This window comes from Sinohyriopsis cumingii, chromosome 1, assembly GCF_028554795.1.
Source record: "Sinohyriopsis cumingii isolate HCF-2022 chromosome 1, ASM2855479v2, whole genome shotgun sequence".
Classification (NCBI taxonomy): domain Eukaryota; kingdom Metazoa; phylum Mollusca; class Bivalvia; order Unionida; family Unionidae; genus Sinohyriopsis; species Sinohyriopsis cumingii.
Window position 1 is genome coordinate 153,991,865 of NC_142961.1, and position 6,000 is coordinate 153,997,864.

Sequence of the window (6,000 nt, forward strand, 5' to 3'; positions counted from 1 at the left end):
AATAATCAACAGAATAAAGACATAGCAATTCCAAATGCTCTTGTATCTCAGAGGTCAAGGTCATGGCCATGTATTATAAACAAAACATTTGTGGGGTCAAACAAACCCCATTCTGATTTTATTATGGAGAATTATGAACCATTCATGTCAAAAGGTTCTATATCACTTACTGGTGATTTGGACAATCCTATCTCTAATAAAATATTAATGGACACAGGAGATTCTGAGTCTTTTATTATCAGGGACTTTGCTTTTGTCTGAGAAGTCTTCTTCTGAAAGTGTTCTTGTTCAGGGACCTGAGTGCAAATTTATTCAAATTCCACTCCATAATGTTGATTTAACATCAGACTTAGTTTCAGGACCAGTGACTACTGGTGCTGTACATTCTTTGCCCATTGACAGTGTTCATTTATTGCTAGGCAATGACTAAGCTGGAGATAAGGTTGTGGTTAATCCACTTGTAACTGACAAGCCTGTTTGGATCAAAAGTTTATCCTATTGAAAATGAAATCCCTGATTTATATCTTGCTTGTGCAGTTACTAGAGTTATGGCAAAGAGAGCTCTTGAGAATGATGTTGATCAGGAAATTATTCCTTTGGCTGACACATTATTGGTCAAGCTTTTAATGAGGTCACTCTGCTTCTGTTACTGATCAATCAAAAGGTCATTTAGGAATCAATACAACCTATCAAAAGATCTTATATCATTTTTATTGACTGAAAATTAAGATTGACGTTTCTGATACTGTAAATCTTGTCACACTTGTCAAATGGTAGGAAAACCCAACCAAAAGATACCTAAAGCTCATTTACAACTGATTCCTGCATTTGACAACCCATTTATCAGAATAATGGTAGACTGTGTAGGTCCCTTACCTATGACCAAATCTTGAAACCAGTACTTGTTGACCATAATGTGTGTGCTGACAAGGTTTCCGGTGGCAAGCCTTATGAAACATTAAGACTAAATCTATAGTCAAAACCTGAATAAAGTTCTTTACACTTTTTGGCCTTCTCAAATCTGTTCAATCTGATCAAAATTCAAATTTCATATCAGGGATCTTCCAACAATTTATGTATGAATTATGTATCCAACAATTTAAGTCCAGGGGGACATTGTAGAGATTTCATCATACTTTAAAGAATATGATAAGGTCATATTACTTCGATACCAGAAAAGATTGACTTGAAGGTGTTTCATTTACTGTTGTTTGCTGTTAAGGAGTTACTTCAAGAGTCCCTAGGTTTTGAACTTGTTTTTGGACATATGTTCATAGGCCACTGAAGTTGATGAAAGAGAAGCCTCTTTTAACAGAGGAATCAGAGATTCATTTACATGATTATATCTCTGATTTTAAACTGTTGAAATCTTGTGAGGAAATAATCTTCAGTACACCCATTAAAAATGAAAGTAAAATATGACCAAGCTAGAAAACCAAAAACACTTCAGCCTGCTGATAAAGTTCTGGTATTCTCTTCAGGCTAAGTATTATGGTCCCTTATACATTAAAAGTATTATGGTCCCTTATACATTAAAAGTATTATGGTCCCTTGTACAGTTAAAAGTATTATGGTCCCTTATGCAGTTAAAAGTATTATGGTCCCTTATACAGTTAAAAGTATTATGGTCCCTTATACAGTTAAAAGTATTATGGTCCCTTATACAGGTAAAAGTTTTTTGGTCCCTTATACATTAAAAGGAAAGGAAGTGACTTAAATTATATCACTGACACTCCTGGGAAGTGGAAACAGAAATATTTCTGCCATATAAATATGTTAAAGGAGTATGTTCACAGAGATAGATAAATCATTCAATACATTTTGGTGTTCCTGTCCCACACAGTTATTATTTAAATGATGCAATAGAACTAGATTAAAGTGACTATGGTTTAACCAGTCTTCAAAAGTCTGAAATATTACAGAAACTGAATAAGAAAACTTTCACATCTACAGCCACTGGAAAAGAAATGAGTTAAAGCAGCAAATATGTGAATATCAGCATTTGTTCCCAGATGTTCAAACTTGAACAAAAAAAATCAACCATGCTGAAATTGTAGATTCTAAGAATGTAAAACAGAACCCTTACATGATGAATCCTCTCAACCAGGAATGTTTGAAAAAGTAAACTGAAAATTTGTTGAACCAAGCAAAGTAACTAGAGCTCATCATGTATTCTTGTGCTGAAACCAGATAATTCTTTGCATATGTGCACTGACAACAGGAAAGTGAACAGTGTCACCAAAACAGGCTCATTTCAAATACCAAGAATTGATCACTGTATTGACAGAACTGGAAATAAAAAATGTCTCCAAGTTTGACCTCTTCAAAGTATTCTGGTAGGTTCCACTTAAGGATAGAACAAAAGAAATTCTGGCCTTTGCAACTCTAAAAGGACTCTACCAGTACAAAGTAATGCCATTTGGTATGAAAAATTCTCCCTCAAAATTTCTGCACTTAATGAACATGTTAACATCTGGTATAGATTGCTGTGATGTGTATATCGATAATGTTATTATGTACAGCTATTCATGTAAAGGTCACCTAGAAACTATCTGGAAATTTTTCATTTGACTGACAATTTATTTAAGTTAAAGTGAGTTTTGCTGAGTTTGTGTCACATGTTTAGAACATATTGTGGGACATGGTCAAGTCAAGCCTGTAGAAGCTAAGGTAAAAGCTATCACTGAATTCCCTCTGCCTATCAGTAAAAAGCACCTGATGCAATTTACAGGTATGGCTAGATATTACTGGAAGCTTTGCTCATATTTTTCCATAACTGCTGATTCCGAGTCCCTGACCAATTTAATGAGTAAGACCAAAATTGTATTGGTCAGGCAAATGTCAGGAAGTGTTCAGTAAATTAAAGGCCATACTTAAAAGTGGACCAGTTCCTTCAGCTCCAGATTTCAACCAATCATTTAAATTATCTGTTGATACAAGTGATGTAGGGGTTAGTGGCATATTAATTCTGGAAGACAAAAATGCCATGGGTCATCCAGTGTGCTGTTTCTCTAAAAAATTAAACAAGCACCAGGGAAATTAGTAATTTGGCTCCTTCTCCAGTTATTGTATTCAGTGATCACAACCCCCTTACTTTCATCAATAAAATGTGTGTGTGTGTGATTTGAATTTTAATGTAGCTTTAACAATTTTTCAGTCATATCGCTATGATGTCTGCAGTGTGATGTCTAGCACTGGGGCATCATGCCGCAGATATGTAGCATGATGTCCCACCCAGTCACATTATCCTGACACCAGGCCAACCAGTCCTAACACTAACCTCTTAATGATGAGCACCAAGCGAGGCAGCTGTTGGTACCATTTTTATAAATCTTTGGCATGACTCGGCCGGGGATTGAACCCACGACCTCCTGCATCTGAGGTGGATGCTCTAACCACGAGGCCACTGGAGCAGTCCATCAATAAAATGAGAAATAAAGATCAGGGTTGTTGAGATGGAGTTTGATGTTGCAAAAATTCAACATTGACATTCAGCACGTCAAGGAAAATTTAATCATAGATGCACTTTCATGTGTATAGGAGTTTTGTATTACTTTATTTTGTATACATTTTTGAACATTTCTTATACATCTTCCAGACTAATTTTATTATTATTAGATTTTGTCTAATTTTTGTAGTTTGTATTCATGGCTGTATATTGTAGTGATTCTCTATATTTTGGATTCATTTCTTGTGTTTCCACTTTAACATAAACTCAGCAGACATGTTTCATATGTTGTACTAAGATATTATTTGATACGAAACAAGATTGTTTGGACAGTTAAGTCGAAACAGAAAGTTCTCATTGGAATATAATATTATTCTGGAATGACTGTGAAATATTCAAGTGAGTTTAAAGAACCACCTTGTTTTATAAAGTTCAATATTTTCTCTGTTGGCACATCATCATAGAGTCTTGTGAGGTGCAAGTTGATTTAATTCCAAATAACACCTGCTCTCATTAGATAAAATAAGGATAATGGGAAATCTTGTTTCAAGTGAGGACAAACGTTTGTGAATAATTCAAAACATTAATTAAGGATTATATCTAGCTCATACAAATTAAATTAATGATCCTACAGATAGAAAATAAAGATGTTTTGCTATGCTTAGTCTTTATTACTAAGATGGTTTGTAATCATGTATCAGGAATGCTGTGCTGCTGTCACCAATTAAGCACATACAAGGTTAATTTTCTTAGATAATACTCTGTGTAGTCTCTATCACATGGGTTGACTTGATACTACAAGCTGAATCCTAAATGGCTTCCAAACCCCCCCACACACAAAATGGCCAATTTGAAAATAAATTCCATAACTGATTATCAGAATCTCGGTTATTCAAATTTATGCATCTCTGAAACGTATCTCCCAAACACATGTACAAGTTAGAAATTCTTTTGTATGACTGTCATATTTCTATGAGAGCATCAAATTGCTGAAAAGGAGAGTTTCTCATGGCAGAGCGCCTGATTTTGTTGACCAATGTCTTGTGTGACCTTATGAACTCTAATAGTCAATGTTTCACTGTAAACTGACTAAAACAAGATGGAAACATGATTTCTGGTCTAAGTATTATAAAACTATTTGAGTTACCACCACCATTCAAACAAAAGAGGTAGTTATTATGCAGAAATGAAAGTGGGTGGGTCTGAAAATAAAGGGCTATAACTCTGCTAAACTATGATGCAAAATGCATAAAATCAAACTCTGCCAAGATCTCATAAAAGTCAAGCTGCAATCAAACTTAGTTGAAATACAATCCTAATTAGGGGAGTTATTGTGCAGAAATAAAAGAGTGTGTCATCCAGTGGATATAGCTATTAAACAAAGATGCAGAAAGCCAAAATTCTAAACCAGTCAAAGCCTGATCAATATCAAGATGCATTCCACATCTGGCTGAAAGCCAAAAATAACTAAGGGAGCTATTGTGTTGAAATAAAAGTGATGGCCAGAGGCTACAATTCCATTACATGATGATACAGAATACTGACAGATTCAACCAAAGTCTTATGAAAATCAAGGTGCATTCCCATTTTGACTGAAATCTGGTAATAATTAGGGAAGTTATTTGTGCATAAATGAAAGCGGGTGGGTCTGACAATAAGGGGCTATAACTCTACTGATGATGATAGAGAATACTGAGAATCAAACTTAGCCAAGATGTCATCAACATCATGTTGCAAATCATATTTAATTAAAATCCAATAATAAGTAAATGAGTTATTATGTCAAAATGAAAGTGGATGAATAAATAGGTGGAAGAATGAAAGGATGGGGGCACTATTTAATATTAGCATGGGACAATTAAGTAGAATGATACAAAATGGGGTAATGCCAGAATGATAAAAGATGTCTTGGTTGTTTTTAAATGAAGCTCTTCCAGGACTCCAACCAGATGGAAATTTAATGAGGCAAATACATTAAGATGCTAAATTTTGTGACAGCAGTGTTTCAAAAATGTGTGTGTATGTGATTTAAGTTTTAACATAGCTTTAACAATTTTTCAGTCATATCGATACAATGTCTGCAGTGTGGCAGTTAATAGTGATGTCTATCACTAGGACATCATGCTGCAGACATGTAGCATTATGTCCCACCCAGTCACATTATACTGACACCAGGCTGACCAGTCCTAATACTAACCTCTTAATGTCTCAGAAATGAACAGCAATTTTATCCAGATAGAATCAAGGCTTCAAATATTGAAAAGCAGCTATGGCCCCATGCTGTGTGACACAGCAAGGCTAACATGCAAAAATGAATGAGCTAATCTAAATGAACTCTGACACTCTCTTATGTATATTTCACACATAAAAAAGGGAACAGGAAAAAGGAAAGATATGCATATGTAAAATGCCAAGCTAAACCATTTATATTCTATTGTATATCTGCTCACATCTCCACAAATTAACTGTCGAGATCGTTGTGCAGATAACAATAAATAAATGATTTAAAGTGTTTGTTCTCCAGGTTTTCCAACTATGGGCCAGCAGCCCAC

General features: G+C 34.9%; 1 protein-coding gene across 12 annotated transcripts in view; it reads right to left on the bottom strand.

Annotated features, from left to right (window-relative positions):
- Positions 1 to 6,000, bottom strand: part of LOC149808188 (spermatogenesis-associated protein 1-like) — a 212,314-nt gene that overhangs the window by 33,875 nt on the left and 172,439 nt on the right. The window lies entirely within an intron of this gene.